This window comes from Peromyscus leucopus, chromosome X (assembly GCF_004664715.2).
Source record: "Peromyscus leucopus breed LL Stock chromosome X, UCI_PerLeu_2.1, whole genome shotgun sequence".
Taxonomy (NCBI): domain Eukaryota; kingdom Metazoa; phylum Chordata; class Mammalia; order Rodentia; family Cricetidae; genus Peromyscus; species Peromyscus leucopus.
In genome coordinates, this window is record NC_051083.1 from 85,658,612 (window position 1) to 85,684,032 (window position 25,421).

Consider the following 25,421-nt stretch of genomic DNA (forward strand, 5'->3'; position numbering starts at 1 on the left):
ATCTAGACATTTCATCTTACTTGTGTCTCTTTGAGTTGCTTTTAAAATTTTCATTGAAGTAACTATCATCTGTTTTGAGTAGATAGTCCCAACCCTAATCCCTCCCATTCAGAGGCCCAACAATAACAGTGATTGCTATTATTTCATGGGAATATTCTACATTTATATGACAGTATCACAAATTCTGTAATATTTATTTATTCATAAGTATTTTAATGTTTTGGCAGTTAGCATCTGATACAGAAATAGTCTATTTTGTATTAAACACAAGCCAGAAGTTCTAACTGATAGCTACACCATTTTCTCAATCATTATCACTGATGTGGGAAGAGTTTATAGGTAAAGAAAAGTAGAAGATAGGCTTTCCTACAGAAGAATTTCTCTTATTATTCAGTTGGTGGAATTCAGGGGCAGTTTTTAAAGTTTTTTCTCACCATCATTCAATTGTCAGCACATCATTGGGGTGAAATGCATCTCCACATCCCATTTCATAAATGAGCTAACTTCACTCATCACATATCTAGAAATAAACCATGTGGGTGATGTCATTAATCAAAGCATTTTTCCTCTGGGAACAAACAGTGAAGTTGTCTTTGCCACCCACAAGGAAAATGAATCCAAAAGAGAAGCATAGACCAATTAACAGACTGAGGGAAACAGTGAAATGTGGCAAAAGTCCAAATAGAAAGGTATGGAAGCGAAATGTATGTGGCTGAGCGCAGAGCTCTAATTGGCAATTTGAGACTAATATTGCACACTAAGAATGTAATCAAAGACTGTGGCAGCATGGACAGGGCTTACACAGGTTCAAGCCAGATTGGGTTCCAGTGTTGAGATGGAGAGGGAGACACAGGCTCCCACCCCCAACCAAGAATCTATCTGCAATTGGTATCCAGTTGCAAACAAAAAAACTAGTTTCCAGTGGAATCAAATGGGGTATATTTAACACTCCATGTTTAGCAGTAGATGGTCAACACAAAACTAACTGAATGGAATTTTTGTAGACTTTTTGTGTCATATTGATTTGGGCATTTTTTTTTCATCTTACTGGTCTCCTGCTTGTAAATTATGGCTTCCAGTTTTGTGTTTCTATAGGTTTTTTGTTTGTTTGTTTTGTTTTGTGTGTGTATGTGTGTGTGTGTGTGTTTCTTGTCCCTTTCCCCCCTGTTTTTTAGCTTCCTAAAAGAGATAAAGAAAACTATTGTAGGTGGATGAATAGGGACTTGAGAAGGACCAGGGAAAAGGAAAACTGTGATCAGAATATATTGTGTAAAGAATAATTATTTTAAATTAAAAAAAAATGAAAAAAATGTGAGCATCCTAGCAATTTGGCACAAATTACAGCCACATAATGTACTCTCAAGCTACATTTCTAGCATTGAGCATTTCCATATCTGCAGTGTAGTGTGCTCTTTCAGTCTCTAGGTTCAAGTTCCCAGTGTCAACAGAGTAATGTTGGAAAAGCTACAACTCCAAATAGCCAACTATCTTAGAGGCAGACACACACGACAAAACACTTTGGTTCTATTTCTCTGCAGAAGTTCACTTAAGAGAATACTTCATAGATTGCCTTTGCACCTTCTAGGTAATTATCAGATTACTAAAAGTTATAAACCTTCCCCTGAGTCTCTCATTTTTTATTTATGCTTCAGTTAATCATTTTGGCTATTTTTTCTGTTTTCTTAACCTTAGTTTGTTCTATCAACACTTTTATTTCACAGTCTTGTTAGAGCATCCCTGAGTCAATAAAGCAGCTTTTAGATGTCTTCTCTGACTAAACTCTCCTCATCATAACAACTTGCCCCAATCTGTATCTTATGCCTCACTATGAAATTGATGTCTGTAAAAACAGTTCCTGTCCATCATTCTATTTTCTTGTCAAAATATTTTGATAATTTGGGAGCTAGAGAGATGTCCCGGGGTCTATGAGCATTTGCTGGTCTTGCAGAATACTTGGGTTTGGATCCCATCATCTACATCGGGCAACTCACAACAGCCTTTGACTCCAGTTCCAATTAGATCCAATGCCCTTTTCTGGCCTCCTGGAGCACCTGCACACTGTTGTTGCACCTATGCACACTAAGATAAACAAATTCATAGAAATAAATAAACATATCATTAAAAATATTCAATAATTTCAAGAGGCAAACCCTCATCTTACTGTTTGACTTTTAAGGTGGACAATAATATATTTCTGGACCATCTTTTTCTCACTATCATGTGCATGATGCATTGAGTTAGGCTTGCACATATAACAATGATATTTATAAAGTCTCTTTCCACATTGGTCTGCAATAAATCTACCACCTAGAGATTTTCTGTCCAGTTTTCTCAACTGTAAAATGGGGATGCTCAGATTATTACAATTTTTTGTTGATTAGAATACTACCTAGTATGCAATATGTACTGTATAAATGGTTATTATTTATATAAATTATATGAATGAGCATGTTTTCTAGTCTTCCTTCTTATTAAAATGTTACCAATGAACTCACATCCCACCTGTTACACAATTAAATCTTCACTTGGCATATTCTAAGTTACAAAGTGTAGGCTTCTTGGAAGGGTATCTATATTCTGTACTACCAGATTTAATAACCAATTACATGCTATTTTATATTGTTCACAGTTGTTTCAGCACATATATTCCAGTCAATTATGACTTATTTGAGGTTAATGACTTTTACTTTCCAGTTTTATGTACTTTATTCAGGGGGTACTAACACATGTCATGATTATTAGAATAGAAAAATCATACAGATCTCTTAACCATAATGTACCAAGCAAGATACAACCTGTGTCATTCACTTTACATTCTGCTTTTAAATTTTTGCATGTGTGAGAACCATCTGTTATTTAATGAAATCGTATGTTTCTCAGTGTCTTCATTTCCATAGAAGAGAATTCTAGAACATACAGGACAGCAATCTTTGAACTAATTCACCATATAGGATTTGGGCAAAGCTTCTGGTAGCTATTTAATTTTTCATTGGTAAGGACCAGGCAAATGCTATTGGCTAAGCATTCAAAGTGATTTTGCTTGTATTTATAAACTGGTATCTGTCTATGAATTGACTTATTATCTTGGAAAACTTAATTGGTTTAATCTTACAGTCCAGGAAGCATCTAGGTCTTTCACACTGTGATCATATAGAAGCAAATTAAGTTGACATTAAATAACTGCATGATGAAAGTATAGCCAAAGGGATAATCATGTGGCACATGAAGTCAGTCAAGGAGGAGCTCACCAACTGTTTTCAAATTCTACTTTGTCATATAAGTCAGTTTATTTCATGTTTTTACCAACATGTCCCATAATCAGTATATATGATTATGGGAGTTGAGTGCTCCAAAATAGAAAGAAGTCACATGAAGGCACTATACTATGTCACACAGCAAGTACAGTTGGACTTTTATACTGTGGTAAATTTCTTCTCTTAAAATTTATGTATTTATGTATTTATTTATGTATTTATGTATTTATTTATGTGTGTGTGTGCGTGTGCATGTGCGTGTGCGTGTGCGTGTGCGTGTGCGTGTGTGTGTGTGTGTGTGTGTGTGTGTGTGTGTGCCTGTGTGTATGTATACCACATAAGTATAGTGCCCACAGAGGCCAGAAGAGGACATTGGATCCTCTGAAACTAGAGTAACCAATGGTTGTGGCCTGTGATAAGGGTACTGGAGACTGAACCTGTATCCTCTGCAAGAGAGGAAACTGTTACTAATTTCTGAGCCATGTCTCAAGTCCCTATACTGAAGTAATTCTTGATAGCAACTGTGACTATTTCTCAGGAACTTACTATGTACCAGGCACAATAGCTATGCTAATTAATTTATGTGTACTTTCTGCTTAACTTCAACCATATTTTATCTGATTGCTGCAACACACTGTATTCTTTTGTATTACTAGAAAACCCTAGAGTAAGATGTGTTGAGTAGGATATTTTGTGAAAATTAATTTTATTGAATTTTAACAATTATATACAGAAGTGTACAGCAGTATAACTGACTAGAATTATGCAATGATAATTGACAATGACTTCACAATAACATATGAAAGTGTTACACAGTTTGCAAATAGAGACTTATTTGTCTAACACTGATTGCTATCAAGAACTCTAAGAATCTGATCATCATTCAAACACAGAACAGGGACAACAGATCACAGCAAATTGGCAAAGGAGGAAGGATAGCTTAGACAGAGGTAGGACAGAAATGGTTTCCTCAGTGAGGCTAAATCCATTAATGTCTTAGTGAGGAAAAAGGAATTCTTTGTTACTTATTTTTAATTCACACTATAGCTGTTCTTTATTTTAATACTGCCTTAATTAGAAATAAACTATATCAATGAGTAATAAATTAAACATACTTTATTCAATATTTTGGGGTGCTTTTGCTATAAAAATACCAGTCTTTTATACTAAATTCTGAGTTAAAAAGTATTTAATGTGAAAACAATAGAGATGATAACAAATGAAATACAGAAAAGTGGTAATTGTCCTCTGGATTATAATAGCCTGAGGATTCTGTCCAGGTAAGCATTCCACCATCGGAATAGGGCTTGTAGTTAGCCTATACTTCTTGGAAGAACCACAAGTGACATCAGCACAGAATTTTTCTCTATCTTACACCTTTAGAATAACAAAGAAATCAGTTTTATTCTAAGTTATTTGATCACTTACAAAAGCAACGAGCACTTATTCATCATTAAAAGTATTGTATCAGGTTGTGGTGTTTAGCAGAGTGGAAAGCAAATTTAAAAAGCTTGCTCATAAGCTATTTGCTTATTTTAACAAATAGTCTTGGCTGATCTTTTTCTAAAGGAGCTCATTTTGTTTCCACATGTGTTTTTGTATAGGTAATTTTTTTAAAGTAAAATGAAATAGAATCAGAAAGAATGCCCCCTTACACACATTTCTTACTCTTATTTTAGTCTCATTTGTACACTGTGGTTATTACTGAATAGCAGACAAAAATCACATTGATGAGCTGCAATGTTTTGAGAGAGAGCTGGGAGTATATTCCTCCATGTTGTTAAAGGGAAAGTAATCCAATGATCAGTAATAGGTAGCGATTGTTCAGGAGCTATGCATTTAAAATGGACATATATTGAACATTATGTGACCCATATTTACTATGCGTTTGTTTCATTGTAACAGGCTGCACAGCATTTTCAGAGTAAATTTCAGACATATTTCAGCCAGATCATATTATTTATTCATTATGTTAATTAAATGTTGTGAAATGCCTACCAAGAACAATAACGTTTACAACAGTAGACATCAAATCAGCTTTTCTGAATGCAATTGTTCCTGAGATAAGTCAGTTCCAGCCACAAGTAAATTATTCCATCTGCATATTGGATCATATTTGTATTTTACAGGCTAAAAAAATATACATCTGGACATTATGAGAAAGTAAACTTTGTAAGACTAACATGCATTTTGATTGGTGATAAGCATGCAACAATGTTTTATGTAATTAAGCTTATAAGATGGTGGAAAGGATCACTTACTTCTTTAAAAGATGGATTTCTCTATTTGAAATATTTGTAAATATCAGGTTGGTTCCTTCATTTACCTTGTATCTAAAGAAAGAAAATATACTTGCATCTTCTTACACCAGTCAGCATCTTCTGACCCATAATTAGAAGAACTACTTGATGCAATAATAAGATGAAGAGGGTATGTCTCTCCTAGCATCAGAAAGCAGTGAACAAATATTTGCACAAATGGTATCACTTACACCATAAGGTATATCATAAACATTCCTGCTTGCTTCTTCACAAAGGATTTTCTCATTACCAAGAACTGTATGCATTTGGTGCAGAATTTGTTTTCTTCTTTTCATACATTTTGAAAATTGTGAGCTAAGGCATGAATAGCATAGCAGGATAAAACATTATAGACTAGATCTTTTTATACTTCATTTTGACCAATTCTATAAGAAAGAATGTTTAATAATAATGACTTCTAAAAAATTATCTTTCCCCTTTAGCGTCCAGAATCAAAATCATTTCACTTATCACTTAATCAGAACAGCAGTCTCATATATTCATTTTCTTCAGTGTAGTAAAATGTTTAATGATGATTCTTATTGAACATGTCTCATGCAATTCACATGACAGTTTAAACACTGTTGCAGGTCTTTCTACAACTTGTATTCACTCAGATATTTTTGGACTGTAATGGGAGACAAATATACAGTAAGATGTTAAATAGTGTCATCATTTGTCGCAGCAAAAACATACTTATTGATCAGTGAGTTAGTGTAATATACCTAGTGATTCAGAAAATGAGATGTTAAGAAAAATAGCAGAATATGATGGAACATAGAGAGAAAAAAAGCTTAGATATTTTCAGATAAACAGATTAAATTCCTTTTTTTACAGAAATAAAGTCTACATAGAAATAGAAGCACAATTGACAAGATCAGAGTCTTTAAGTGAGAGTATTCCTGAGGGAGAAAACCAAAGAAAATACAAATTATGTGGATGATGTATGATGTTAGTTCCTGTGGTTACAATAAATGAAAGAGGCTTAAAGCTTAGAGGAAGACATAGGATATGATAAATAATTGCTTCTCAATACAGTTAGCACAATGATAGACTCTAAAAACTTAGAGGAGAGGCAACAACAGGGGTAAGGTTAAGGAAAGTTTCATGAATAAGGCTTCTGAATGCTTTGTTTGGGAAAGGACATAACTTCTAGCTCTGTAACCAGGAATACGTGGTGTATACATATAGCATCCAAACAGTGTCAGAATAGTACACAAACACTCCTAAATTTTGAGAGTGGTAAAGATTAATAACAGGTTAGTTGAAACGTTTCAGATGATGGTGTGAACCTTGCCTTGGGCCTCTGGTGTTTAGATATATTAATACATTATAATTATAGTATATTATAATTATTAGTACATTTTTATTATGTGTTATTATTATTTACAACAAATATGTCTTATATAGCTTCCTATGAGAAAATGACTACATTTTCTCTTCCCCTCTCTTTCAAGACTTTTTTGTACTTTTTCCTCTTGGTAGAATTTTCTATTCATCTTTTTTCTCTGAATTCTTTTCTATCAACTGTGGTAGTCTTGTATTTTTTCTTGTACATTGTTAAATTCTTCCTTTTGATATTGTGGGAATATGCATTCTTATTTGCATTAATTTTCTTTCTCCAGAAAAATTAATACTTTATAAAGACAGGTCAAGAGGTCAATCTGGTTCCAAGCATTATGGAGAGTCATACAGACAGCATCCTCATAGAGATTAATGCAACAAGAAAAATCCAGAGCGTTGCAGACACAACACAACAAGGAAACATTTTCTACCTAAGCTTCACTACTATGTAAAATTATCTAGGTAAGTGGAACTGCCCTTAACTGTATGTAATCATCTTTGATTTAAGATACACTTGATTCAACACCTCATCATCATCCTGTGCTCCTTTCTCCTTCTGTTTTTCTATCTTGCTTGATGAAGTTATAAATTTGTCTTCTTACCTTATTCATTTGCTGGCCCTCAAACAATCAAGAAACATTGTAAAAACTTCATATAATGTTGAGAAAGACAGATGCTATAATCCTTATTCTGGTGTTGCATATGCCTACAGGAAACAGGAAAGTGCTTAAAATGGTTCCAGCTAATTTCAAAGAGAAAGGCATAAACTGCTGCCTGAAGCAGAAGGCTGGAGAAGACTGTCGATGTCATCACAAGCAGCTGTTCTCATCCAAAACAGGAGAGTGAGGAAGAACTCGGCTTCCAGCTGGGGAGCGGTAGTGGAAAGATTCAATACGTATTTCTGATTAAAATCTTTATTTTGCAACTCTCCCACATATTTCTCCTAAGCACTTTCCATTTTTAGCCTTAAATAAGAGTCAGGGTAGTTTGATAAGGAAACATACATACACACACACACACACACACACACACACACACACACACACACACACCCCAATAATAACTGGAAGTATCAGTTTTAGATATATGCAAGATGTTTTTAATGATCTTGAGCAAAAATTATCGCTTCCGTGTGTTACAGGATGTTCATTTGAGAGGAAAGTGCAAATTCTGAAGCAATTTTGGAATTTCTTTTTGAAAAGAAAACATAATTTCCTTATCTCTGATCCATGTGTGTTATATAAATTTATAAAGAACATTACATGTTTTCTTTTAAATAAACAAAGATTATTAACAGAAGTACAGAAGGAACAGATGGCACATATTAATAAAAATACAGTTTGAAGAAAAATGCTTGCAAAGTTAAATTTTCACAGTAGGAAACATGTAGTTGCAAACTACTACCAAAATGATAAGTTTTAAAGCACAATATAGAGAAATTTTTGAAGAAATTAAGATAGTAGATAAGTAAACAAAGTTTGAATAGTGAAAGCATCATATGAAAGACAGAAAAAATGTAAAGTCCCTACTGGAAAATGATGAGTAATTTTAGTGTAAACGTTTAAGCTTACTATCATAGCTCAATGATACATTGCATAATTGGAAATGATATTAAATAATATACAAAAAAGAAACTAATATTTCTGTGAGCATAAAGAGGTTTTAAGATTCGACCTGGCAGAAAATGTACCATGTATAAGAAATGAAAATTAATAGAAAACTATAGAGTAAAAAATGTGACAATATAATCTATGTCACCAATAATCAGGAAGCTACAATAAAACAAGATAGACATTAACTATTGCATAGCATATTTTCATGAAATATTTATAGAACTGTAAGTGGTAACAGTTTTGGTTGACATAAATGACTTTAAATAAAAAGCTATCATGACCAGGTGTGATGAGACATGTCTATAACCTCAAGCCATCAGGAAGCTGAATCAGGAAGACAAGAAATTTGAGGTCACTCAGTTACCTAGAGAGTTTCAAGCCACTCTGGGCTATTTCATGAGACCTTGTCTCTATCTACATAAGTAAATAGGCATTTATTTCTATTATGCAAATTACTCTCTCCTAAAGAAACAGCCTCACATACAATCATAGATACCGTGCTACAGGTATTTGTTGCACCATATGTAGGACAAAGTATGTGAAACATCTTACTTTTTCATAGACAAAAAGATGATGACTTCTAGGAGACATAATCTCATAGCAAACTATCTGTTCCTCTGGCTCTTAAAACCTTTCTGTCCCCTTCTGAATAATCCCTGTGAGGTGCTACATCCATAAATTCTCATCTACATGGCTGCCTAAACAAGACACATACAACTTCTGTGTGTGTGTGTGTAGGGGGGCGTGGTGTCTGACCAGCTCATCTACAGAAGAGAGATTCTTCTACAACTTGTGGACAGAGCTCCAGGGATACAGCATTTCTGAGCCATGCTTTCTTTCCCTTGAGGGCATGACACTTTTGGAGATGCAATTGCTTTTAGTAATCCATGCTCCTGTAAGTAACCCCTAACCCATATTCCTCATACTTACCATGAATTTAAGTTTAAGTATTGTGTATTGTCTTTGTTTCTGTGTGAGGGTATATGCATGTAAGTGCATTTGCCTGTGGAGACCAGATGCTTCCTATTGCCCCGGGAATTAGAGTTACAGGTTGTTTGTGAGCCACCCCACACAAGGGCTGGGAACTGAACTCAAGTCTCTGGAAAGAGCAGTACATGCTATTAATCACTGAGCCATCTCTCCACCTCTATGTGCTTCTGTTAAACCCAATTTAAAACATATTGTTTTTCAAAGTTGGACATTTTTTTCTGTCATTATTTTGCTATGTCATGGGTACCCTTTCTGGGGTGAGCAGATATATTTGTCACATCACCCCTATCAAAGTTTATCATGCGACATATACAAATACATGCAATAAAAATATAAAATGACTATGCTGGCAAGTCTTGACACAAACTATAGACATCTGAGAGGAGGGAATATCAACTGAGAAAATGCATACATAAGATCAGGCTGTAGGCAAGCTTATATGGCATTTTCTTAATTAGTGATTGGTGGGGGAGGGCCCAACCCATTGTAGGTGGTGCCATCCTTGGGGTAGTGGTCCTGGGTCCTATAAGAAAGAGGGCTAAGCAAGCCTGATGAGCAAGCCAGCAATCAGCACCCTTCAGCAGACTCTGCATCAGCTCCTGCCTCCAAGTTCTATTACTCTTTGAGTTCCTGTTCTGAGTTCCTTCAGTGGTGGATTATTGTGTTAGTCAGGAATCTCTAGAGTCAGAACTTATGGAATTGGAGTTAATCCCCCCTCCATATATATACATCTTACAGGCTGCAGCCCAACAATGGCTACCTGTGAATGGAAAGTCTAAGAATCTAGATTTGCCCTGTTCCACAAGACTAGGTGCCTCAGCTTGTATTCAGTATATGCTGGAATCCTAAAGAAGTATGCTCGAAGTCACTGAATGAATGGATGTGCTGACAAAGTTAGGGCAAGCAGGCAAAGAATGAACACATCCCCTTCCTTCTTCCATTGTCCTTATATAGGCTTGCAGAAGATGCTGTGGCCCAGATTAAAGGTGTGCCTTCTAGTCTCATGACCTGGATCAAAGGCTTGTGTCATACAGCCTCAAGATCCAAGCCAAAGGCATGTTGTCTTCTTGCCTCAAGGTCCAGATCACAAGTGTGCCCTCCATTTCTGGATTACAATTCATTCTAAATATAATCAAGTTGACAACCAAGAATAGCTATCATAATCCACCCCATTGTCAACTTGACACACAATCATATCTCCCTATATCATAGTTAATTTCCAAGTGAAAAACAATAGTCAAGTCATAATAATGCCTAAACATAACTATGCCACATACAATATCAAACACACTATATATTTAACCAGGTCATTATTACACCTAATGTGATATAACTATCCCTCATATAACCACAAACACATAACTTTAGAATAGTGGCAATGTCCCTTGTGGAATATCCTTCTAGTATCTCAGACTTACATATGATAACCATTAATATCCTCTAAATTGTTGTAAAAACATATAAGGAAATGGAAAGAAAATACAAATATCTGTACAAATACATTCTTACAAAATAAAACTGAAGGACTCATGTTAGTTATAATCCTTGTTTCTGTAACTGGTCACATGGCTTTAGATGGTATTTAGAACTACATTCCTCTACTACTCACTCTATATTTCTTCCACCCTCTTCAAGCACCTCAGCAGGTCTTGGCTCTTTTCCTGGAGAAGTGACCCATACCTTCATTCTTGATGAATCTGTGCCCTTTGTCATCCTGTCTGGATTATGCTGCTGTGTTTTCCCATTAACTTTAATCACAGGGCATGGTAGCACCAAGAGATGCTCTAAAGGATCTCCAGACATAATCCTTCTTACCTCTATTGTGGAGAGGCAATCCAATTTCCCGTTGGTAATCTGGATCTATCACCCCTCCTAACAATGTTATTCCTTTCTTAGCCTGGTGATGACCAAAGAAATCTGAGTTTCAGGTCAATGGAATGTTTGTTGTGGCTCTGGGAAGGAGCATTCCCGCTCTGGAACCAAAACTTCTAGGCCAGTAGAACACAGGGTTGTGGGAACAAGAAGCAAAAACTTTCCTAGTGGGTTACTAGGGTGATAGTGAGTGGAACTATTCCATTTTCTACCCCTTGATACCTGGGCCCATGGATCTTGGCTATAGGATAAACTGTACATATGGGATGTTGATTCAGAGCATATATTGCCTTCTGGAGAACCCTGCCTAAGTCCTCCTTGCAGCTACTTTCTAAGTAGTACTGTAACTTTGTCTCATGGTGAGAAGGGCCAGGTGCAATGATGTATCATTCACCTTAAAAGGAATATCCCTCCATGCCCCACACCAATGATCTCCTAAGACTTTCACTGAGGGAGAAGGTCCTTGTATTTTGGTTGGATTTATTTCTGAATTCATATGTGTTATCAATGAGTTCAAAGTGGTTGCTAACTCCTGCTCACTTGGCCCAATCACCATAATGTCAGCCATATAGTGCACCAGTGTGATACTTTGTGGAAGAGACAGATGATAATGATCCCTTCTAAATTATGACACTGGGCAGGAGACTTAATATATTCCTGATACAAAATTGTGAAGATATATTACTAGCCTTGCCAACTGAAAGCAAATTGCTTCTGGTGGTCCTTATGGACAGGTATCATGAAAAAAGGCATTTGCTAAATCAATAGCTGCAAACCATGTACCAGGAGATGTGTTATTTTCCTCAAGTAAGACACTACATCTGGTACAGCAACTACAATCAAGTTACTACCTGATTGAGTTTTCAATAGTCAACTGTCAACTGTCATTCTTCACAATCCATATGTCTTCTTCACTGGCCAGCCAGGAGAGTTAGAGGGAGATGTGGTGGGAACCAACACCATATCTTTCAAGTCCTTGATGGTGGCACTAATGTATGCCATTCCTCCGGGGATACTGTTTTGGATTCACTATTTTCTTCGGCAAGCAACTTTAAAGGCTTCCATTTAACCTTTCCAACCAAATAATCCTTACTCCACAAGTTAGGGAACCAATGTGAGAATTATGCCAACTTTTAAGTATTCATCTCAATTATACATTCTGGAACTGGGAAAATAACCACAGGACGAGTTCAGGAACCTACTGGACCCACTGTGAGTTGAACCCCAGTCAAACCTCCATAAATAATCTGGCCTCCAGTTAAAGCCCTCTATTTTAACTGGAGGGCCACTATGTTTCTTGGAATCTCCTAGAATCAGCCATTAATTCTGAAACACTATCCAACACTCCCTGGAAAGTCTGATTGTTTCCTTTCCCCAGGTGTACAATCACCCTTGTAAAAGGCTGTAGGTCCTTCTGGGGAAGAATTGGAGAAATGCTAACTGCAAAACTTTTAGGTATCTTATCAGGATCTTTCCTCAGAGAAACTGGGCCACTCCTTCATTCAAGGATTCCCAAAGTCTACAAATGGGTTCAAGTCTGGAAATTGATTTACTGACAGAGATTGTCTTTTGCAATGATATAATTCTGTCTTTCTTTCATTTGTTTGAGAATTTTTTTGCTTATACCGATCAAACAGAAATGCCGTAAGCATCTTATCTATTTCATGCCTAGAAACATCATGAATGATTAAACAGTATCAAATGTCCATATGTGTCATACCATTATAAAATTCACCTTGCCTGTGCTGAACATTTTGGGTTAGGCCCTTTTGAACAGTGTTTAGTCTACGTTGTCCATTATGATAACTATTACCACCCTGCCTCTGGTCATTCAATGCTGCCACCTGGCCCCTGCTACATTGAGACTGAATTAAAACCATTGTATTTAATTTATCCAATTGAATAGCAGCATCTCCAACTGTAAGGAAAAGGGCAACAACAAAACTCTTCAAATGTGTTGGTTCCCCACCACATAGTGAAGGAGGAAGGACATGTCTCCTGGGACTTCCCATTGTGGAGGATTAGGTTTCACACAGTGTACCCATTGTAGCACTGCAATTTCCCTGAGTCTTAAAAACCCTTCATCAACACTAACCAGGGGGATATCAGGCATCTCCAACTCCTTTTCATCATTTGATACACACTTCAGCCATCCATTCAAACAAATGTTTGATGCCCTTCTTAACTGTGCAAGCTTCCATGTTAAACCTAGAATTTCCACTCAGAGGTCCCATATCAATAAACTCAGCCTGATATAGTTTTATGTTCCTTTCACCATTTTCCCACACCCTTAAAATCCATTCCCATACATCTTCCCCAGACTTCTGCTTCAATGAATTAGCAAAATTATTAAGATCCTTAGTAATGTAGCATACTTCCTCATGGACTACACTTTTTACCTCCCCCTCTAGGAGTCTGGCTCATCTTGAGTCTGGTTATAGTTCTAAAGTCAATTACTTATGGGCCTTGAGGGACACTGGTATTGTATTACCTGGCATTTTCTTCAGAAAAAGTCACTATTGATTTAGCAGACACTGAAGGATGAATTTCCTCAGTAGCAGTATTTCAAGGGGTGGGGTTGGGAGTACTATTTCCTCAGGTGAGATAAATCCTTGAGAATCTGAGGGTTCAAAGGTCTCAGCTTCAATAGGGTCCTCCCACACATCATCATCCCAGGTTATAGGATCCCATTCTTTATCAATTAACGAACACCCTTACTTTAACCGCTGACAACTTCTGAGGCTGACTTGAATTTTCACTATAGTTCAGTCAACCTTAAAATGAGGACTTGATTTTCTGCAACTCATGCTCTGTGGCTGCTGGAGAGCAGATTCTCTTCCAGGGCACACTTAGACTGTTTATTTGCATCTGGAGCCAGCCAACTTTGTCACTAATTTCACTGTTGTCCTCCATATTCTGAAGTTGGTTAATTTTTTCATGGATGTCATTCCTATCCTGTATCAATTTATCTAGAGATATCAGAAGAAACTAGCTAACAAGATCATTTTCCTTATTTTCTTCCAAACTGTCAAAAGTTTCATATATAGGATCATTAAATCCATTGCCACTCACTACTGATGAACCAAGATAATCAAAGTCATTATCTCTTTAAGTTTGAAATACAGTTTACTGTAGCTGAAGTTTTCTCTGGTCCTGCCCAGCCCCACAGACCCCACATCTGCTTATAAAATAATCACTCAGAAGCTTCACATCTTTCTTCCTCTGTGTCTGGCTAGCAACTCCTGACTCAGCCTTCCTCTTGCCAGAATTTTCTTCTCTGCTTGTCCCGCTTGTACTTCCTGCCTGGCTATTGGCCAATCAGCACTTTATTTATTAACCAATCAGAGCAACACATTCACAGCATAAAGAGCAATATCCACAGAAGTTTACATCATGGGCTTTCAGTACTCTCTGAGTTGCCAGGAGAGAGAGAGTGACTGGAGAGGCGTCTATAGCTAAAAGTCCTGTTGAATTTAAAGGTGCTGGAAATTAAAAAAGCCTATCCCAGATACTTAAGACTCATCCTTATATTTATGTTTCCTTAGAACTACTTCTGGTATCAAAATCTATACTATTCAGGATTCTCTTGAGTCACAGAACCTATGGAATGAATCTCTCTCTCTCTCTCTCTCTCTCTCTCTCTCTCTCTCTCTCTCTCTCTCTCTAAATATATATATGGGAATTTATTGAATGGAAAGTCCAAGAATCTAGATTTACTCAGTCCCATGAGGCTGGATGTCTCAGCTGGTTTTCTATATATGCTGGAATCCTGAAGGAGTAGATTTTAATGCCACTGAATAAATGGATATACTGACAAGCTCAGAACAAGCAGGCAAAGAATGAACACATCCCCTTCCTTCTTCCATTGTCCTTATATAGCCTTCCAGCAGAAGGCTTGTGACAGATTAAAAGTATGTCTTCCAGCTTCAATGTCTGGGTTAAAGGTGTGTGTCATCCAACCTCAAGATCTGGATCAAAGTCATAATGTCTTCTTGCCTTATGGTCTGGATCACAAGTGTGACCTCCATTTCTGGATTATAATTCATTCCAGATATAGTCAAGCTGACAACCAGGAATAGTCATCACAACTACAGATGTGGAAGTGTAATCCTTTCCTCCACACATTGCTGTTGGTCATGGCGTTTCATCATAGCAGTAAGACAAAAGTGATAACAGAAGTGGGTTATTGCTCTGACAGACCTGTTCATGTTATTTTTGGAAGGATTGTGGAAGAACTTAGCAATTTTGGTCAATAAAAGCCATTGGATATTCAGAGCTCAGTGAGCTGGTCTGTGAGAACTTGGAAGATAATGTTGAGAGCAATGCAGAAGATTGAGGCCTGGCTGGTGTAATTTCAGAGGGAAGCTGAGAGTTCCTTAAAGACTCTATCAGAGCTCTTAGCTATTTTTAGTTAAGAATCTATGGTCAGCTATGCTTAGTTTAAAGAATCCAGTTAGCTATGACTGAATAATCAGCTGTGATTAACAAGGTATCGGACCCAATAAGGGAAAAACCTTTATTTTACTGTGACAATTCATGCTAGCTGGTCAATTGGAGATAGGAAATTAATGGTGATTAAAAAAAAAGTCAGGATCATTGAAGTAAACTCTTCTGTGAAGTGTCTCTTCAGAGTCATCACATACAGGCTGTATGCCGAGGAGGCCACAGTTGTACCTTGTGCTGCCAGCCAAACATGGTAACATGTAAGAGTCTTCCAGGTCTTACTGGCTTTGAAGGCATGAATGAATCATGGACAGCAGCAGAGGGTTGGCATTACAATAGGCCATGAGAGGCCATTGGTGAAGGTGTACCTGGAGTAACAGTTGAAGTCCTGGGACTGAAAGGGTCATGGAGAAAAGTCGAGGCTTTGCAGCATGAAGAGAGCTCAGAAAGGGCTTTTGGCAAAAGTGCAGCCAAGTTGAAGCAGAATATCCAAGCACATTGGAGATGCTATTACCATGGGATGACCACCAAAAGCAGCAACAGCTATGGAGTATAGCTAGGCTGAGCCTAGAAGACAAGCTGTGTGTATTGCAGAGAGTGAAGCCTGAGAATTGATCCAGACCATCTGGAGGAACCCAAAAGAAAGTGAGTGGATCCCAGACATTGGACATTGAGTTATTTACACAGTTAGAGTTAGGATTTGCTTTGTTCAGATTGTGATTATGACCTGATTCTTCTCTTTTGAAGTATGAAAGTATTTAATTTATTTTTTATTTTATAGGAGCCCAGAGTTGAGAGACTTTAATTTTTTTAGAAAGAGATTTTGGAGTTTTACACAGAAACCTTGGATTTTAAAAGCTATTGGATATTTTTAAAGACACAGCTTTTCAAGTGTATTTGTAAGGTCGTGGGGCTTTTAAAGTTTGCAAAATGTTTCATACTGTAATTTATTAATGTGTGATGCTGGAGATGAACACGAAAGGGAAGGTTGTGGCTTAACACTGATGTCTTTGTGTATTGCTAGGCATCAGTTGTTGCTGGCTACTTTTACATCAACTTGACACAAGCTAGAGTCATCCAAGAGGATGAAGCCTCAATTAAGAAAATGCCTCTCCTGTCATCATAGAGCCTTTGTCCACTGACTGGTGGAGGCAGATGCAGAGATCCACAGCCAGTCACCAGGCTGAGCTCTGGGAATCCAATTGATGAGAGAGAGGAGAGATTCCGCAGGAGAGAGACATTGAGATCATGATGGGAGGATGTGCAAAGATGACCGGCCACACTAGTGGAAGCTCATGAACTGTGGAGTGGTGGCTGTGGAGCCCCCATGGGACTGGACTAGGCCCTCTGGATGTGGAAGATGGTTGTTTGGCTCGAACTGTTTGGGGGCACTCAGGCAGGGGGATCTGGATCCATCCCTGGTGCACGGGCAGGCTTCGGGGAATCTGGTGCCTATGGTGTGATGCCTTACGCAGCCTTGGTGCAGTGGGAAGGGGCTTGGATCTGCCTAGGCCCAGTGTGCTGGGCTCTGCTGACTCCTCTTGGGAGACCTCTATTTGGGGGAATGTGGGGATGTGGGGTGGCTTGGGAAGAGGACTGGGGAGTGGGAGGAGGGAGGAGGGGGGATCTGTGGTTGGTATGTGGAGTGAGTAGAAAATTGCTTAATAAAAAAAAGAAACAAAACAAAACAAAAAAAAGAAAGAAAATGCCTCTCCCTCTTAGGGTCCTCCTTTTTCCTATTCCTGGTACATGAGCTGGCTTTCTGGATCCCATTACCTATGGTCAAACACATTGTTCACCCTTGAGGAGGGGAGAAGGTCTCGGTCCTGCCTCAACTTAATGTACCAGGCTTTGCTGTTCCTCCATGGAAAAACTTACCCTTTTGGAGGAGGGAAGGAGGGGTGGGTCCGGGATGTTAGGTGGGGATGGGACAAGTGGGAGGAGGAATGAGAGGGGGATCTGTGGATGGTACGTAAAATGAATAATTATTTAATAAAAATAAAATAAAAGAATTTCCTCCATAAGATCTGACTGTAGCAAACCTGTAGGACACTTTCTTACTTAGGGGGAGGTCCTAATTCAATGTGGGTGGTTCCATTCCTGGGCTGGTGGTCCCAGGTTCTATAAGAAAGCAGGCTGAAGAAGCCATGAGGAGCAAGACAGTAAGCAATATCCCTCCATGATCTCTGCAACAGCTCCTGCCTCCAGGTTCCTCCCCTGTTTGAGTTCCCATCCTGACTTCCTTCTATGATGGACTATAGATGTAAAAGCTTTAGCCAAATAAACCCTTTTGGTCATAGTGTTTCATCATAGAAATATTAACCTAAGTAAGAAAATAATATACAGATACACAATATGCATTAGAAGAAAGAAATCATTGTTTTGTATCAATATGAGTAGACTGGGAAGTCATCAATAAGTCAGATATTGAAATGCAAATATTGTTTTATTTCTTTCAAAAATTATTTTGAAGTTCTTAGATTTTTAGATTTTTAAAATTGTATGTGTATTAAGGTTTCTCCTGTATGTATATATGTATACCATGTGCATACCTGATGCATGAAGTGGTTGAAACCCTTATTACTGGAGTTATACATGGTTTTGAGCTACCATGTGTGCTGGAAACTGAATGCAGGTGCTCTGCAAGAGCAATAATTACTCTTAACTGCTGAGCCATCTCTCTAGTCCTTATGTTGTTTCTTCTATGTAAATAAATTAAAAAGTGGTCACTCAGAAATTGAAGATGTATTACTGGAGACTGTGAATGTTGTGAAAGAAGTTTATAGAACAAGGGTAGAAGAAAAGAGACTAGTTCAATTCACCATATATTTATATTAGAAATATCAGTGTGTCCAATTAATCTGTGTAATTAACATCTCTTAAAATTATAATAACATGAATGATAACTAAATAGGCTGTAATAGTCTGAAAGCATACTCTGAATTCAGTGACTAATTAACCTGAACAGTTTCATGGAATCTCATGAGAGGTAGATCACAGTCTCAGAAACAATGAATTTCAATACTCATAACATAGCAAACATTATGAACTTCATATTCATATACATTTAGCTTTACTGCAGAGGCCATGTAGATAAGCCTATTCAATGCTGTGCTCATCATAGGCTTATATTAAAGCTTAGAAACCTGAAGTCTTTTTAAACAAAGATGCTTGAATTTTGACTTGAAAGGTGAAACTATCAGTTCTATTGTATGTCTAGACTAGAAATAAACTTCACTTTGTTATGGGGAGAGCCATTTCCATCTTCTAAAACTATTTCCTTTAAATATATCCTTGACAAAGAATTCTCAACCAAAAGCTCACTACAGTCTCACTGCTTCTGAGTTATATAGAAGTAGACTGGTGGAAAATTATCCCTGAGCATTAGCCATTTCTATACCATTTTGGTATTTACCAAATTTTACCATAGTTGTTTCATGAAAGAAGCTTATCTGATTCATTTATTTAAAAGGGATTTTATCTAATTTCTTCATTTCAAATAGCATTGAATTAAGGCTACTTTACTGTCAGAGGGATGCAAACATCAAAATAAACAACCTACTGTTTTGACCTCAACTATCCTCCTCAGTCTTCCCACCAACCCCCACAAAATTACAGAATCTAACCAGCTGAAATACCATTAACCATTAGCACTTAAATTATAAAGTATCTAATCCTCTTCAGGTGCTATAACAAAATAGTACACACTAGATTAAATAACATGTTATTATACATTAGCCTTTAAATAAATGTGGAGAATTAAATAAAGAGAAAAATAGCATATCAGAAATGACACATTTTAATATAATTATTGCAAAGTTATGTTTTCATGTGGAAGCTATTTTCACTTTTTAGTTTTTTATTGTTAATTAAATTTAGTAACTTATTTTACTTCTCAACCACAATTTCCCTCCCCCCTCTCCTCCTATTCATTCCCTCCTCCTACCTCACCCCACCCTGATCTGCTCCTCCTCTGTTTCTGCTCTTAAAGGGGCGGGCCTCCCATGTGTGTCAACATAGCATAGCATATCAAGTTGAGATACTAAGGCTTGGCAAGGCAATCCAGTATGAAGAATAGGTCCCTGGAAGCCAGCTTAAGCCTTCAGGACAGGCCCTGCTCCCACCACTATGAGTCTCACAAATAGAACAATCTACACAACTGTCAAACATATGTAGAGGGCCCAGTCAGTCCTATGCAGGCTCTCTAGCTGTTGGTCCAGTGTTTGTGAGCTCCTATGAAGCCAGGTTTGTTGTTTCTGTGGATTCCCTGTGATGACCTTGACCACCACCACCACCACCCCTGCCCCCATTCATACAGTCCTTCCTCTCTCTCTTCATTGGGTTTTCCCTGAGCTCAGCCCAGTGCTTGGCTGAGGATTTCTGTATCTGTTTCCATCAGTCACTGGATGAAAGCTCTCTTGTGACAATTGGAGCAGTTACCAATCTGATCACAGAAGATGGCCAGTTCAGCCTACCTATCAACCATTGCTAAGAGACTTAGCTGCGGTCATCCTTGTAGATTTGTGCACCAGGTTTCTATCCAATTCCAAAATGCCTTTCCCATCAAGACATCTCTTTCATTACTCTCCCTATCCATCTACCCCTAAACCTAATCCCTCATGTTCCAATCCCTGCTTGCCCCCAGTCTACCCAGAAGATCTCTTCTGTTTCCCCTTCCCAGGGAAATCCGTGTATCACTGCCCCCCTTTGGGCCCTCCTTGTTACCTAGCCTCTCTACGACTGTGGATTGTAGCATGATTTTCCTTTACTTTACAATTAATATCCACTTATGAGTGAGTACATACCTTTGTCTTTCTGAGTCTGAGTTACCTCAATCAGGATGATTTTTTCTAGTTGCATCCATTTGCCTTCAAATTTCCTAATGTCATTGTTTTTAACAAGTGAGTAGTCTATTGTGCAAGTGTACCACATTTTCTCTTATCCATTCTTTGGTTGAGGGGCATCTAGGTTATTTCCAGGTTCTAGCGATTACAAATAATGCTGCTATGAACATAGTTCATTAACTATCCTTGTGGAATGATTGAACAACATTTGGATATATGGTCTTAGAATCCCAAGATCAAGTTTCTAGAACACCTGCCTAACAAAAGCCATCAAGATCCAGTCTCAAAGACTTTCTCCCACAGTTTAAAGGAGACTCTACAACCAACAAAGGAACTAATCTGAGGGATGTTGAATAAGTCTACTCACATCATGTTCTTTCTTTCCATGTCCTTTATTGTTCTGCCTCTCATCTCTTTGCTGTTCTCTCTTTGTTCTACAACGAGTCTCTGAAGTTTCCAATTTTTATACACAGACAATCAGCAATTCTCCGCCCAAAGCAAGGACACAATGCACAAATTCTTTCAGGGTCATAAAAGGCCGATAAGAGTTTATACCAGGTAGTGTCTGTCAGACTTTCTTTATGACTCAAGGAGGGGTGACTAGTAAAATCTTCAGTGAACTCTTAAAGAGAATGGGGTCAGTTGAGAGGGAGAGAGACCTTAAATCAACTAGGGAAATCTAAGAAGGGAAAAAGGGGAACTCATGTGTAATACTGCATTCCTAAGTGTGGTTACATAATAAGTTACTTAATAAACCAAAGTGAATGTAAGTACAAGGAGTTAAGAATTTGTGTGAGGTTAGCTTGGGGTAGAACTTTCCTATCTGCTGGTGGGATGAGCCAATGGCACGCTTGTTCCCTCTCTCTCTAAGACTGTGAATCAACAATTTTGGACATGTTGTAATTCTATGTCCTTGGGTATCTGAGAATGTCTCAAATGAGATACTTTTGCCTAGACACTTAATATTGACCAAATGCCTGCCAATGAAAATAGTTGCAGGAAGGCAGATCTCTAGGTCTACACTGGAGAAAAGAACAAGGATCTGGGAATGCATAACTGTTTTCACACATACCTGGGGGATGTTATCAATACACCCCAAATACGCAAGAGAAATTGTGCCCAATAAATGATCAGAACACCGCTGAACTGTGGGAAATGAATCCCAAATTTGTAACAGATGGGAAAAGGCTACTGCAAGAATCTACAGCAAGAAAACAGCCAATTCATTCAAAAGACAGTAATTCCAAAATGCCTTGTGTAATGGTTTCCTCCAGCAGAATCCTTAATTCTGATAGGTTGACCTTGTTAAATGACAGCTATATCCCTACTGCATAATCCTATGGCCTGTAATAGTTCATGATAAAGTGTTCTGACGCTTGCTTTTTGGTGAGTTATCTTCTTGATTTTCATGTTTACATAGAAACTCAAGAGTGAAGACACTCTTTCCATACCAGAAAAACAGGTGAATTTACATGTTTAATCCTTTTTTAAACTAATAAATAACATTGCAGCGATTTATTATGTATAAAATGATGTTTTGGAGTACGTATGTATATGATTATAATTATAAATAACAATGCTGTTTTAGTTACTATTCTATTGCTGTCATAAAACACCATGACCTTATAAAACAATGACTTTAATTAAGGTTACAGTTCATCTTAGAAAGAGTTCCTATTGCTGCAATGAAACACCATGACCAAACAGCAAGTCTGGGAGGAAAGGGTTTATTTGGTTTACACTTTCTACATTGTAGTTCATCATTAAAGAAGTCAAGCAAGGGCAGGGACCTAGAGGCCAGAGCTGATGCAAAGGCCATGGAGGGGTGCTGCTTACTGGTTTGCTCATCATTGCTTACTCAGCCCACTTTCCTACAGAACCCAGGACTACCAGTCCAGGAATAGTTCTACCCACAATAGGTTGGACCCTCCCCCAAAAACCACTAAATAAGAAAATGACCCACAGCTAGATCTTATGAAGGCATTTTTTAAACTGAGATTCCCTCCTTTCTGATAGCTCTATCTTGTGCCAAGTTGACACAAAACTATCCAACATACAGGTCTAGAGTGCATCATTATGGCAAAGCATGGCAGCAAGCAGCAGGCATGTTGGCTGGAGCCTATCTAAACAGAGTATCTTTAAGACCCATTTTCTTCTACCTAAAACTGTCTCAGAAAATGGAGGTAACATGAGGCCCAAGTCTCTTTATCCTTCTGAGACAGATAATGGAAAGACAGAAAAAAAACTCTAGAACATATGTAAAATTTAAGTGTTGGACATATCCTTCCATTATTTATAACATTGACTCACAAATAGTGGAGAAGAAATTAACCACATTCCCACTCACAAACACACAAGTCTGGCCAAAGTATAAATAAATTTATTTTTCTTTAACATTTTATTTATTTGGAATGTAGGGAGAGTAAGGTGGTGGGCTTAATGGACTTATGTAACAAATAATACTGTGGTAGTTATGGATAATATTGTGATAAAACAGCATTACCAAAAGCAACTTGGAGAAGAAATGGAATATTTGCCTTATATATTCCGAGTTACAGTCCTCTGAGGGAAGCCAAAGCAAGAATTCAAACAGGGAAGGAACCTGGAGGCAGGAGCTGTTGTAGAGGCCAAATAGGAAAGCTGCTTATTGGCTTGTCCCATATAGCTTTCTCAACCTTCTTTTTTATAGAACTCAGAGCCACCAGCTCAGGTATATTACCACCCACAATTTTCTTGACCCTACCCCATCAATCACTAATTAAAATATGCCCTACAGCTTTCTTTGCCTACAGCATAATCTTATGAAGGCATATTCTCAATTGGAGTTCCCTCTTGTCACATGATTCTAGCTTCTGTCAAGTTCACATAAAACTACCTAGTCCAAATACCATCAAAGAGCATGTGTTTAGTGTCTACAATATGGCCCCTTGACAAGGTGGTGAACACTGTCATTCTGTATTCAATGTTATAATTGCACACAGCCCAAGCTTTTAGAGATATCAAAGGCAGGCATTTATGCCTATGTTATTTGTTCTGCTTCAACAAGGTGTCTCCAACCATCACACAGAATAAATTAGGTGAGAGGTGAGAATGGGAGAAAATCTAATGGTAATGCTTAGTTTATCAATAGCTGTCTCATGTGATTTTGTTTTTTTTTTCTTTTTTGTTTATTTGTTTCTTTTTATCCTAATGTAATTCTTAGGTTAAAGGGAATAGTATTTTACAGTTGGAACTTTGATAGTAAGTTGAAATTAAGTTACTGGAAAGAGTAATGGAGAGTATTAGAGAGGCATACTATAGAATTTTCAGTAAGAAGATAGTTTGGAGGTGGTCCTAATATAAAATTATCACTAATATTTTCCCTTTCCTACATGCTATGTTCAAAATATCAGTATATTCAATCCAGTAGTGACTTCTTCACCATTTCTTATAGGCAGAATTTTGTGTCCCACCAGCCAACTCCCAAATAACCACAGAGAGACTTATTATTAACTCCAAATGATTGGCCTATAGTTTAGGCTTGTTAAACTAGTTCTTACAACTTAAATATACCAATATTTTACATCTATGTACTACCATGTGGCTCAGTAACTTTTTCAGCCTGACAAGTTCATCTCTATTCTCTCTGCATTTCCTCATGACTCCACCCTCTTCATCCCAGCAAGCTCTCTCTCTGTCTGCAAGTCTTGCCCATCCCTTTTCTGCCTAGGTTTTAGACATTTTGCTCTTTATTAAATTCATGAGAGCAGTACCTTCACAGTGTACAAAAACATTGTACCACAACAATTCCTCCCCTAAATCTCATGTTCATTTATCAACTTCCAACAGGTAAGGGTCAGGTCAGAAAAAATTGGTGACAGGTGACTTAAATCATATTTTCAATTAAATTCCAATTTTCATACCTCATCTTAAAATTTTAATTTAGTAACCAGGTCATTTGCTGTTGGAAATGATACATCATATACAGAACATGGGGAGGGCTGTGGTTAGTGAAAATTCTGAATTTTCAGTACAGGCATTCTAATTACGCTACTCTTTTTATACAGGAAGTTGGTAATATGACATGTTCACTTTTCATGACTGACAAAATACCAAACATAAGAAAAAGAAGATATATCTTTGGCTCTCATTTTCAGTACTTTCATAATAAGGTTGTCTGAATTGAATTTGGAGGCCTGTAAATGAGGCATAATATTACGAATAAAGGTACATCACAGGGAAGCTGTTCACCTCATTGCTGTTAGGATGCCGACAGGAGAATAAGCTCCATGGGGAAAATATTATTTCAAGGGCTTATATCCAGTGAGCTACTTATCCAACTAGGCCAGAGTTTCTACTTTTTGCTACCATCCACTAGCACCAGGCCACTATGAATCTTGATAGACTAAGATGATTTTCTGCAGACAAACAGTATCAAATACCTACAAATGAAGATGTTTGTAAAATATCAGGAATATTAATCCAGGATTAGATCACTTTTGTGAGAAAAGCTGTACCCTTGTTAGTCTACAAGTGATCTAGAATGCTGACCATATGATGACACTGAGTTTTCTGGGCCATGTTGGGTGAATGGAAGCTCATCAGATTCAGACAGAAACTCTGTAACTTGAAAGTGTCAACATAAGTCAGGCAAATGTGCTCATTCTGTCAGGACTCGGTAGGGCACTGTCACCTGTGCTCTATGGCTTGCCCTATCATAAGACAATCATGTCAGATTTTGACAGTAACCAATTAGGTATGCAATGCTTGTTTCTGAAAAAG